Below are 13,072 nucleotides of genomic sequence, written 5' to 3' on the forward strand. Positions count from 1 at the left end.
CTGAACTGCTTGTTCATATTAAGTAATGAATAATCATAGCTACCATCTCTTTGCGATCTAAATCATTTTTCAGTTTAGGTTCCATTTCCCTGCAGATGGCACCCAATTTGACCAAGTCGATCTTGGTATTTAAGTGATGTGCACTATTTATAGTCTAACACAAATTTACTATCTTCAGATTCTCAAGTTTGACTCTGGAAAATATCGACTTCCTGACATTCTCTTCCAACTGCACTTTTAAAAAAAAAATTCCTTATAAATTCGAAACAAGGAAAGATGCCACCATCTTTTATGTGCACTTGTCTCACTCCTACTACCAAGTGAAGGTAGAGGTTTCTTTTGCTCATTGTTTTCTATACCAAAATGTTGTTTAATTCTCCTTGAAATTGTTAATATTTTTTTCTTTATTCCTGCTTCCAGAAATCAATGCATTTGTTGGCTTCTTTGCATACGTTTATATAGAACTTTAGACTACTTTGTTCTTGCATTTATGTGGTTAAACTAAGATTCTTACACTATTAATAATATTCTATTAATACTATGCACATTCTGTCATGCATAATATCTTGTAATTAATTTTTATGAAATTGAGCCTTATCATACGCTTTACATTTTAGGGTTCTATAAGCAAGCATCATATCTTATAAGTTTTATGTATTCTATAGTGACTATTACAGTGCTAAATGCTATAAAATTTGGATAATAAACATTAAAGAAGCATTAATAAGAGATAAAACCAATCTCTTCATTTTACACAAACAGAAGCTAAGGCATTAGTTATGAATTGGAAATCTAGATCAATAGCCTTATTTTCCATTCACATATTAATTAAATATTTACATTATTGAGGATCTATAATGTCCTATAATGTCCTAGACACTTTGAAGACATCTTATATTCCACAGCCATCAGTAGCATGGTTATTTACCAGTATTTGCAGATGAGGATACTGAAGCAAAGTTTCATGGTTTGCCCATGATCACACAGTTATTGGCAAAGCTAGAATTCAAAATCATTTTATCTGGCTCCATAGCCTGGAGTAACCATTTTATTTCATCATGCTTTCTCTCTAATATACTAGAATATTCATTTCATTAGCAAGCTCCATGGTGGAAGTACCAACTCATATAAGACCATAGCATTAAAAGCAATCAGCCCTGTCAAGCCATTCCATGAAGCTCAACCAAAATTTAGTCATTTAATTAAAAAAACAAACAAACAACAACAACAAAAAACATGCAAGTCTTTTCGAATATATGTACATGTCTGAACAAAAATTACTAAGAGTTTGATCCTAAGAAATTCGAATGTGCCTTTAAAATTTGTTCTTTTGCTAACTGGCTTGAGAGAACATGGCATATTTAGGAAAATGAAGGTATTCTGGAATAGGTGCTGTTTATGATCAATAAGAGAGAAATTTGAGAGAGGAAGATGAACAGATATCAGTCATCAAAGGCCTCGTGTTTCATATTAAAGGATTCATGTTGTCCTGTGGAAAATGAGAAGCCTTCAGGGACCAGATTTACCATCATTTCGATTCGAATGTCATACTTCTCATTACTCTTTCTTGCTGCTTACCAAGAATTCTAAGGTGGTCCCCAAGATTTCCAGCTTTAATTCTTTAGCATGTGAATATGATGAATTGTTTCTCCCATGATTAGGTTATGTTGTATAGCTCAATTAACATTAAGCAAGAGAGATTATTCAGATGGACCTAACTTAATTACACAACCTCTTTAATAGTAGACTTTTCTAGAGTTGGGAACAGAAAGGAAGTCAGAGACAAATTTGAGACTCCATTGCTGGCTTAAAAATGGAAGGGCCTGTTGTCCAAGGAATGCAGTTAGCTTCTAGGATTTAAAATCAACAACCAGCAAAGAAACAGAGACCTCAGTCCTACATTAACAAAGAACTGAGTTTGGCCACCAACCAGAATTAGCTTGTAAGCAGGTTCTTTACCAGACTCTCTAGATGAGAACTCAACCCTTGTGGAAAACCCAGTGATCCTGTGCCAGACTCTGACCTAAAGAACTGTGAGCCAATACATGGATGTTGTCTTAAGCTATTAAATTTATGGTAATTTGTTATTCAGCAGTAGAATACTAATACATCAATCTTCTTCAACTCATTGGCTACTTCCATTACATCTGTAATAAGAGCAGGCTACGAATATACATCTTCAAAGAATTACATTATAATTACATTATGAGTCATACTTTTTATTTTTTTGCTCATTTTAGGAAGAAAAACAATCTAAATGTTGGGAAACATTCCTAGCTTCACTGAAATTTGGCTTTCCCAAGAAGGCAGGATTTTCTCTGTTCTCTAAAGTGAGGACTGTTTTTTTCTCTCATTCCACATGCTGATCAGGGCCAAAAAATTAGAGTCAAGTTTCTCTTTACTTTTCATATGACGTCCAGATCATTACTACAATTACTATTTCTGCATTGGTACTTGAGACATCTATCCTATGTCTATACCACCTTCTTACCTACTATAATCTTGGGCACAGCTCATTTATCTACCAAATATTTTATTTCTCACCTCACTATTTTGACTATTTCAGAAACCCTGCCATCATTCTTAGCGACTTGAAAAATCCATAGAGATGAATACACCAACACTTTAGAGTGCCAGTTCCTCAGCCTCATTTCTAGACTTATGCTTCATTCTGCCTAAGCAATTGATTCCCGTATTCATATCCTGTACTTTTTCATAAAGAGACACTTTATTCCTGAAATCCATACATTCAATTCTTAGGCCATTTGCTCAAGCACCCTCACTACTATAATTCCTCTTGCCTCATCAGTTTTTTAATGCTTTCTCACCACTTTCTCATTTTTCTCTGCTCTTTCTGGCTTCGTGTTCACCCTTATTTAGCCTAAAGACTAACATCTATTGTTCTAACACAACCTTGCAAGTACCCTCTACTTCTTTGATTTCTCTTTCATGATTGTGCTTGTCTTGTAAAACCTCAGCTATAAAGAATACCTTCTACTAGCCTTCATTGTGCTTTCGTGGGAGTAGCTAGATATTCCTGGAGAAAATTGCCCTGTCGAAGCTCGCTTGTTTCATTCTAAAACTCAGAGATCAAATTGACACTCAAAAATGCCCAATCACCCTATTTTGTTTCTATAGTAGGGTTACTTTTTCTAACCCCTAAAATAATACTTTATATACTGTCCCCTCTTCTCAAACATTCCCCATCCCTATTCTACTCTTATTTTCAGGCAATGGCTTTATTTCATATTTTATTGAGGAACCAGAAAACATTTCATTGGAAATGCCTCATGTTTTCTCTGCCAAATCTAAAATCCCATCTATACTGAAGGCTATCTTATTGTTTTCCTTCTTATTTCATTAAGGAAGATGTCTTTCCCCTGGCATCAAATGCAAACTCCTATAGTCCTCCTCCCGACCTCATCCACTCTTGTCACAGCTCTATGGCTCTTACTCCTATACTTATCCCATCTCTTCCTTTCTACACAGTCGTTCCCATCAGCGTATGAACATAGCCTAGAATCTCCCATCATAAATAAAAATGCAGTCCTTTTCTTCACGTAACGATCCTATTTCTCTGTACCTTTTCAAAGTTAAACTTTAAAAAAAATTGTATACATTAGTTGTTTATATCCTTCCCCTCCCATACATACCTCAGTTCATTACAGAATGATTTTCGCCCCATAATTTCACTGAAACTGCCCTTATCAAGACCACAATGACATCCAAGGACCTATTTCAATAGCCCGCTTTCTGATTTATATTAATTGAACTTTCAGCAATCTTTGCCAGAGACAACCACTCCCGCCTTGAAATATTGCTATCTTATAACTTTCACAGTGCTTTCCTGGTTTTCTTCAACTCAATGGCTGCTCATTTCTTTCACTTTCTTTCTCTTCTACTTTTTCTTTTTGTCTCTAAATATTTGTATTCCCTTTGTGCTCATTATTGAGTCTTCTTATATTTTCTACACCTTTTTTTTTTCTTGGAGATTTAACCCATTTTCATGAATTGGAGATTTAACCCATTTTCATGAATTTAAGTGCATCTTCACACTAATGACTCCAATAACTTATCCTAAGTGCAGATTTCTCCTTTAAGGAAGACTCTAATAAAAGAAAGAAATTAAATTTTAGTGCTTGGTAGATTGTTTAAGAAGAAATGTGAGAGAACATGAACATTTTCAGTGTATCAATAGATCCCTTTGTGGTGAAAATAAGACCAGCTCTGTTCTACAGAACTGTCCTGGTGGACTAGATTCTAAGCTTACTCTACCACCTGCTAGAACCATGACCTTAGACAGATAAGTTATTTAATTTCAACAAATTTTAATATGTGCATTTAAAAATAAATTATTATCAAATTATTATGTACAATGGTATAATTAAATAAAATATAAATTTATGTATGCAATGACTGATATATTCTGGGTTTTCTGCAAACACTAAAATTTCTTTGACCTTAGGATGTACTTTCTCACATTTTTTTTCTGAATTAGGGATGTTTCTCACATCTCCTAGCATCTTACAATACCTATGAACCAACCGAAGATCATAATGTTGTGTGACAATCTTCTGTTGACATCTTATGGTAAGATCAGGTATCAAAGGGTCTTAGATTTGATGACCCAATAATATTATTAGACTATGTTTCATAGTACTAATTATTTAAAACATCAAGCACTTAAACTTGCTCTGACTAGAACTATGCTATGTAGATCAAGGAAACAGAGAAACTGAAAATATGTTACAACCTTTAGGAAACATAAAATGTAATTGGTGAAAAAAAGTTATAGTTGGAAAAACAGATGGAGTATTTTTTAATGGGAAGCAAGTACATAATGGTATAACCCAAATTCTATAGAATAATGAAATTTAAGCTAAACCAAAGCCATCATATCATAATACTTAGGAGAGCATGAGTTGAGATTGGGCATAGAAGAAAGACAATAGAGACCATGGAAGAAATACATGACTAATTTAGAGTGATGAGAATGAGCATGCTGTGTTGGGAAATGTAAGAAACTGGCTGAACCAACTTTTGTAGAATTTCATTTAGAGAAGATTGCATAGCTAGTATTGAGATTGATGAACAAAGTCAGTATGTATATTCCAAGTTGAGTTTACAATTGAGGCAAAAGACAGGGAACAAGAGTGGCTCAGGGGCTGTTGTTGCTGTTCAGATGCATAAGAATACATTATTGGATTAGAGTGGTGACTGAGAAAATGATGAGTGAGCTGAATCTCAGAGAACTGTGGACTCAGTTGTAAGACTTAGAAAGATCTGATGACTCTGAGGGCAAAGAAAGGCTACAATCAAACCTGGTTCTACCTGGTAAGACCGGAAGACTAGAGTTTGGAGGCTATTGTGATAAGAATGCCAAAACGAGAAGAAATGACTTGTGGGTTTAGATGGCTGAAGTGTTTAATCAAATGGAATAAGCACACTAATCATGAAGATATGCATGAGGGAAGGAAATTTCTCACACAACTGCAGAGAGAAAACTGGAGCAAGATTAAGAAGTCAGGACTTGCTCTGTTTGTTATACTTTTTTTACTTTCAATGTATCATTTCTATTTCAGTATAATATGTATCAAGACACTAAACTGATATAATTAGATGGTAAAAGTTCCTTGGGAAACAAAGGAAAGAAAGAAGATACCCTGAATACTCTGATTTTCAAGTGTAAGCTACCATAAATCTAAAATAAACTGACATTTAGATATATATATTTTGAATTATAGGATTCTGGGTAATAGATAAGAAGTTCAGGGAATATGAATGATTTTGCATTTTCTGGTTATTGCCCTTCATTTGAAATATGAATCAATCATTGTTCCCAGTCTCTATTGTAATAGTTTTCTTCAATGATAATCTTGTGCCCGCCTGGACAAATTTAATACCTTAGACCTAAAGAATTAAAACTGACAATAATGAAAGAATAAATTAACTCATAAAAACATCATATTTATAATTGCCAGATATAAGAATCCCCTATACATAAACTTTCTTTCAAGATACAGCAGTAGCGGATTTCTTCATATTGTCTATGCAATGTTCTTCAGTTCAATATAGTGTCCTTAAAAAGCATGTTATTCTCTAATTGCAAATAAGGGTAGAGCATAAAATTGAAACAGTCTTAAACAAAATAAAGAAGTGTATTATGGAACTTGAGCACTGATTTTATTTGCAAATACACTATTGTTTTTCTTAAAGAATTTCCATAAAAGTTTTCTTTAAAGGGTTCCATGAAGGAAAATTAAAATCAGGCTTCTAACATATTACTGGCCCCCAACAGCAAAAGAATTTGAGACTCTATAGTAAAAGGTCATTAACTGTCACTAACTATTGGATGCCTCAGCCTTCTCCCTTCAGGAACATGGTCCCCTTCCCGCCCTTTTTTGGCAGTGTGTGTGTGTGTGTGCTGCCTGGAAATAAACTGAAAATAAGGTACTACTTACAGTTCAGAGGAATTGTGTTTTGTTAATTTAGAAGACGGTCTTAAACATAATCTTTTTGTTCTGAACATTCATAGCATGATATAAATATCATTTTGTTAGTCAAAACGAGTTTACTTTTTGATATTATCATGCTTTCATTATCAGGGATATGCAAATCAAAAGATAATTATGGCATAATGAACTATTAACTTGAAAAACAGTTCAGTCATTTGTTGTTTTCTGTTTTTGTTTTTGTTTATTTATGTTGATATAGGTTGTGTGGATTTGGTGCCTTCTTTCAAAACTAATAAACTATTATTTGGAATTAATCCACAAAATAGTACAATTAGTTGAGATGCATGAGAAGAAATGACAATTCATAGATTCAAGAAATTTGTATGGTAAAATGTCCAAATATTGAGGTGAATGAGGTAGGCTGTAGTAACGTTTCCTAAATGTACTATCGGTATTTACAGCTGCAAAATGAATACAACCATGACTTTTTGAGTCAATTTTATATGTTATTAGTTTTAAGATTAAATAATTTAAATAAAAAATAAGATCCTTTTTGAATTAGAATCAAAATTCTCAAAAAGAGTGGCGCAAGGCAAGACTACAGTTATACTTGAGAGAAAAGCCTGTATATTAGGATAAGTATGGCTAGTAATGACATTTGCACAGGATGGAGCACTGGTTGAAGCTTCATCAATAATAGCAATGATGCAATCACATTGGTAAGAAATTTGAGGTGAGTCATGCCCTAATATATCCCATTTTTTACTAAAAGTATAGAAATATGATTTGGTATTTGGGCAGAGGAAAGATTTATATTTGAGAAATCTTTCCAACAATATGGGGGGGGTGGAGATTAAATTAAAAGAGGAGGTAAAATGTTGGAGATAAATTTAATACCATCAAATTAATTAATTTTCACTTGGAAAATCATTAATTTAAATTTTAATATTGGCCAAGGATATATTTAATTGACAATTCAGTTACATATTTGATAGCTAAAGTCTGAAAAAGATTTCTGACAATCCATGTCTAAGGAAAAGACATGAGTAATGCACCTGTCATCATTTCTTTGGTGTTTGTTTAGTCACGTTCGTATAAGGGCAAAAGTATCCCTATTTATTTATAATCTTTTTTCAAAGTCATTTTTTTCCATAAAATATTTTTATATTAAAAGATAACTAAAATTGAAAAGGACACATTAAATATATCAGAATTTTAGAAAATGTTATTTATCTTTTTCCGACTTCCTTTAAAATGGATTCTACTATACAAAGGAAAATAGAAACACAAGAAAAACATTGTAACTATATTTAATGAGGAATGATATATCACTTTATTTTCAGTAATGGATTCAATAGTCTCTTTTCCCAGATTAAAACTTAATCTTTTTCATTTTTATGATCCTGCACAGTATTGATTTTAGAGCATTTTAAAATAATATGCAATATTAGTGGATGTTTTTATTTTTTATATTTGAAATTATGTCTTCAATTACAAGATACAAAGTTATTTATTAAAGGTGTATATCAACATAATCATTAGGTTTCACAAGTGTGGATATTACTATTTTGAAAATCGATTTTAAAGCCATAATTTTTAGTTGTGCTAAAGACATTTTAATAGAACACCTTATTGCTAATGCTTTGTATTGTATGTTGATTAATAAATTAATATGTCAAATCTATAAACTCAAGTTTCTAATAGTATAATTTTAGAATAAATTATACAATCAAATGTTTCTTTTTCATTCAGAAATGTCTAGAAAAGGAGTCTGGTATAGAAGAAAGAAGACTGGGTTTTCTTTATCCAACTCCAGCTCTTACTAACAGTGTATATAGAAACCTATTAGCCAATGTAATAGCAGATTAACCTAAAAACCAAAATACCAACCTATTCATTTACAGGTGGAGCCAAAGTTATGCTAACTACAGCATCCATCTTTGTGTTGGAGGGGGTGCCACAATTCACATTCGAGTTTCCTGCAATGCCTTTGAATTTGGAATTAAGGCAAAGAGAGATGGGTCATCTCAATGTCTGTTTTTCTAAAGCCGCAGTGCTGTTTTCTTTACTGTGGAAATTTTGCTCTTAAATGACTCAAGTTGACCATTTAAGGTCTGAGGTCACTTCTCACAAGTATTGCTTGTGCTCTCCAACATATCATTTCTGGATTCTTTGTTTCTGGAATTTGCAATCATTACTTTACCTGTATCTTTTTTTCTCATGGTGAAATATAATTCCAAAGATTATAAACTATTTTATATTTATTATATTTTATGGACATTGTTGATGTCACTCAGGAGAACATTTTCACTTTGAGTAGGATTTATTAAAATTACAAAGCAGGGTGCTACAGCTCATCCCTTCCATAAGATGTTAATGTGAATGTAGAATTGATAGTGTGGAATAAACGGGGAGCAAAGTCTAAGCTAGATAGTGAGGCAGTAAGGGGACACCCAGTGATCTAAATTTATTGTTAATTCTCAGGTATACTGTAATTATCCCCCTTAAATTCTTTCTGAAAAATAAATGGAAAACCTTACATCTCTGAATGATAAAATGATGTGCAAATGTAATATCAGAGCCATTGTATATAATCTCTAAAAAATTTTTCAGTAACAGAAGGATGGAATAAGTAGGTATTCAAAAATGAAAAAAATAAATATTACCATATTTTATAAATTAGACAAGTTTAGATCATAGAAGTTAACCACAACAATAATGCTAATGTTAATACATTTATTCACAATGTATTATTAAATTAACATCTATCTTATTTTTTCTCATATTTTTGGCATTGTCTTTCCCCTGGTAGCAACTTCAAAATACTCTCACACTTCCCCAAACCCCTGATTATACTAAGTCATGTCCCCTTTCCTTAAGTCTTATTCTTCTTTTAGTCTTTTATGCTCCCAAAGATGAGTCTATTGCTCCTGTAATATTTTCTTCATCAGAACACATTCGAGCTCAGGGGCTGGCACCCTGAATCAAAATGTAGGGTTAAAATTTTGGTAAGAGATGAGGCTGTATAGTATTGTGATACAGGAACCATGAAGGTAATAATTGAAGCTGTGAGTCATAGTCATTTCCTAAAATAAAAAATAAAGATGTGCCTTCAAGTAAGGATGGGCGTTAGAGTGATATCTAAATTTATAGATACATTTAGAATTTTTCTAAAAGGATCCTGAGGGAAATTCTGCTAAGAAAAGAAGAAAATGAACTTAGTTTATTTTCTAGCTAAGGAAGAAAAATATTTTAAAGGGTTTAGGAAGAAATATTCAACCATGATGGTAGGCAAAGGAAGATAAATGTAATCATATAACTTACATATTAAATTATTTTTTAAATGAGACTTTTTAATGTTGATAAAAGAGCAGAGAACTCTTTGTTGGACATAATCATTAGGGACTAAATTTTTAAAAGCAGTTGTTAATATTTCTGAAGAGTTCACATTCTTCGAGCCAATCTTAAGAAACTTAATTTTTAAAAATTTTAAAGTTATTCATAGCAATATGATTTAAAATAGCCCCAAGTTGGAAAAAATATAAACTTCCAACAAAAGGGAATTTTTGAAAAAAGTATCACTATAATGACATATTACACAGTGTAAAACTATGTTTAAAATAACAAGAAGTTATTTAAATATAATCTTTGATTGCTACAGAAAATCACATGAGCACAAAGATTGGAAACAACATAAATGCATCTCCGACCTGCCCTGGGGGCACCAGAGTCAAGTGACAGTTTTTCAAGTTAAGTGATAGCAAATAAGTCGGTGCCAAGAAAGAGTGTGAAGATGGAAGAGGAACACACCCTGAGTGGGAGGCAAGCTCTCAGAGGTTGAGAAGGCTGAGGTGCAGGTGCAGACAGTATACTTAGTACCTAGACTTCATCACTAGAAGGATACAGTTTTACCACGGCCTTGAGGAAGTTCAGATTAAAATGAGTACAACTGATATTTTAAAGACCTATATTTCTCCTCAGAGGAAGAGATAAGTCTCTAAAAAGTACCACGAGGCAATGCTTCTTATTGGAAGGAATCTGAAGGCACTGATGCTAATGTTACCAGTTATGGTCAGCTAGCTGCTATGTTCTCTTTACATTTTTAATCATTGGTCCAATTTAAGCACAGAAATACTTGACAGCCGGATTTCAAAAAAATTGGTTGTATCCACCTCAAAATCATTATTTTTCTTCAAAAGAAATTTGAGAAATCAAGGGCTAATTTGAATAACTTGATGCAATGGAGACCTGAAAATGTCATACTTCAAACAAAATATTTAAGTAGATCACTGACTATTTTTCTTCCTTCACTCAACTTTTAGGCCATGGAGAGATATGAGAGCACAGTATTCTCAGAATTCAGCAAATTCCACTGTCTTAAAGTGGAAAAATGGGATGTGAAAGCAAGATCTGTGTAGTCAAAAGTCAGGACAGTAAGTGAAAGTGAGGAAGAGGGGAACAGGGTGAGTTTCAGAATTAGGAAGAGAGGCTTGCAGACCATAGTAAGGAGTTTGGATCCATTGTTTAATGCAATAGGATGATGTTGTAGAGTTAATAAAAAATGTGATCTAATTTGTATATTACAAAAAAAAATTCTGGAATCTGTGTGAAGAATAAATAATATCATTTGATCATATTATTACTTATGACTACTAGTTACAAGACTCATAAAAGCTTAATTCATTGATAACCTGTTTAGAAAAGAACCTTAACATGATTTTGGTGAAAGGGGCCTTAAAGACTCTCTAGTAGTTTCTTTAATTTCTTTATTTTACAGATAAGGATATAAAGGTCTATCAGTGAAATAACATACCCAGGTAATCCAACCAGTTACCAGTTGATCCAGGATTAAAATATGATTCTCTATTCACTTATCATTCTTCCCACAGTGACTCATTTTCTCTCCTGGTTTTGCCACATTTCTTATATATAAGGTCTTTATTAGATGAAGCATTGTAGGAAGGACACTGGCTTTGGATCATTTCAAGGATTCTTCCAGAAAACATGGAGAGTGTTGCTTAAAGTAGGCTCTATAGATCATCTAGGTTATTTGTTATAGATGTAGCTACTGATATAGAATCTCTGGGAATGGGACCTAATTGTTGCACCCTGAAGAAGGAAAAACTGGAAAAGTCCGGGAGCTGTCAGTTTTCACGATGGAGCACCTGTCAGTTATAACCAATTGTAAACAATTGTGATTGAGCTCTCTCCATTGGATATTTTCCCAGCATATGAAAAAATTCTCTTCATTTTATTTCTATTCCCACTCTCTTCAATACAGCTTTAATAGACTGTCTTAAAAAGAAGAAGTCATCTTGTGAATGAAAATAGCCTCCAAACTGTATATAGTCCTATGGGTAAACTCCCAAATCTAGGACAGTGGCTGATCTAATTACTAATAACCTGGTATTGTTCAAATAATAGAGACTGAGATATGGTATATAATGATTACAAAAGGGAGAAAGGTGCAATTTATTTTAGAAATATATCCATCAAAACTGTTATTTCAGCATAAGATTTTGTTATATGAAAAATTCATTTATATAAAACATCCTATCTGCCTAATAGTATATAAAGGAAGAGTTGTTGATAGTGTTTGCCTTTTACTATTGAAAAACATTGAATTGTACTTGTTGGTAACTTCCTATAATTTTCTTGTTTCTGAATAAGGAATCTCGCTATGTACAATTTTAAAGTTTAAGTTGTATATTTGCTTCCCAAACCAGTAGCTAGTGGGGTGAGGTGTCCTTGAGGATGTGGCAGCCAACTCTGGGGCAGCAGCTCCTGAAGGACATTAATACAGTGACAGCAAACCCGGCTACTACTTGTTGAACTTTTACTTCATACTAGGTGCACAGTACAATCTTAATATGCATATCTTATTTAATCCTCTCAAGTAGGTATTATTATATTCATTTCATAAGCAGAAAAAAATATTATTTTATTTAGTGGGGTTTTTTATATATATATATTAGAGAATTAATGTCAGTCCCCTGAATAATAGAAAAGTTTTCCCAGGTTTCTGAGTGAGGACTTGATCTATAAGAATTGTGAAGAATGTGAAAACTTCTGACACAGGGGTTACAACTAAAAGTATCTCAACCATTGGAATAGCTCTAAAAATACTGTCTTGGAAATGGTACAAATAGGCTCTCTGCTCTTCCCATTGGACAGACAACTATGTCTTCCTGTGCAGCGCCAGTTGCGACTGAGCCACAATGGTGAAGGTCAGAGTGGATGGATTTGGCTGTATTGGGTGCCTGGTCACCAGGGCTGCTTTTAACTCTGGCAAAATGAGTATTGCAACCATCAATGACCCCTTCATTTACCTCACCTACATGTTTACGTGTTCCAGTATGATTTCACCCATGGTAAGTTCAAAGACATGGTCAGAGATGAGAATGGGAAGCTTATTATCAATAGAAAACCTATAACCATCTTCCAGCAATGAGATTCCACCAACATCAAATGGAGTGGTGCTGGTGCTGAATATGTTGTGGATTCCACTCATGTCTCATTACCTTGGAGAAGGCTGGGTCATCAATTCTACCTCTTCTGAAGATGCCCTCATGTTTGTGATGGGTGTAAACCATAAGTATGACAACTCCCTCAAGATT

General features: G+C 33.3%; 1 pseudogene; it reads left to right on the plus strand.

Annotated features, from left to right (window-relative positions):
* The first annotated feature begins 12,673 nt into the window (after positions 1-12,673).
* LOC120608289 (glyceraldehyde-3-phosphate dehydrogenase-like) overlaps positions 12,674-13,072 on the plus strand; it is a 2,422-nt pseudogene continuing 2,023 nt past the window's right edge.

The sequence above is a fragment of the Pteropus medius genome, unplaced genomic scaffold, assembly GCF_902729225.1.
Source record: "Pteropus medius unplaced genomic scaffold, Ma_sr-lr_union100, whole genome shotgun sequence".
Classification (NCBI taxonomy): domain Eukaryota; kingdom Metazoa; phylum Chordata; class Mammalia; order Chiroptera; family Pteropodidae; genus Pteropus; species Pteropus medius.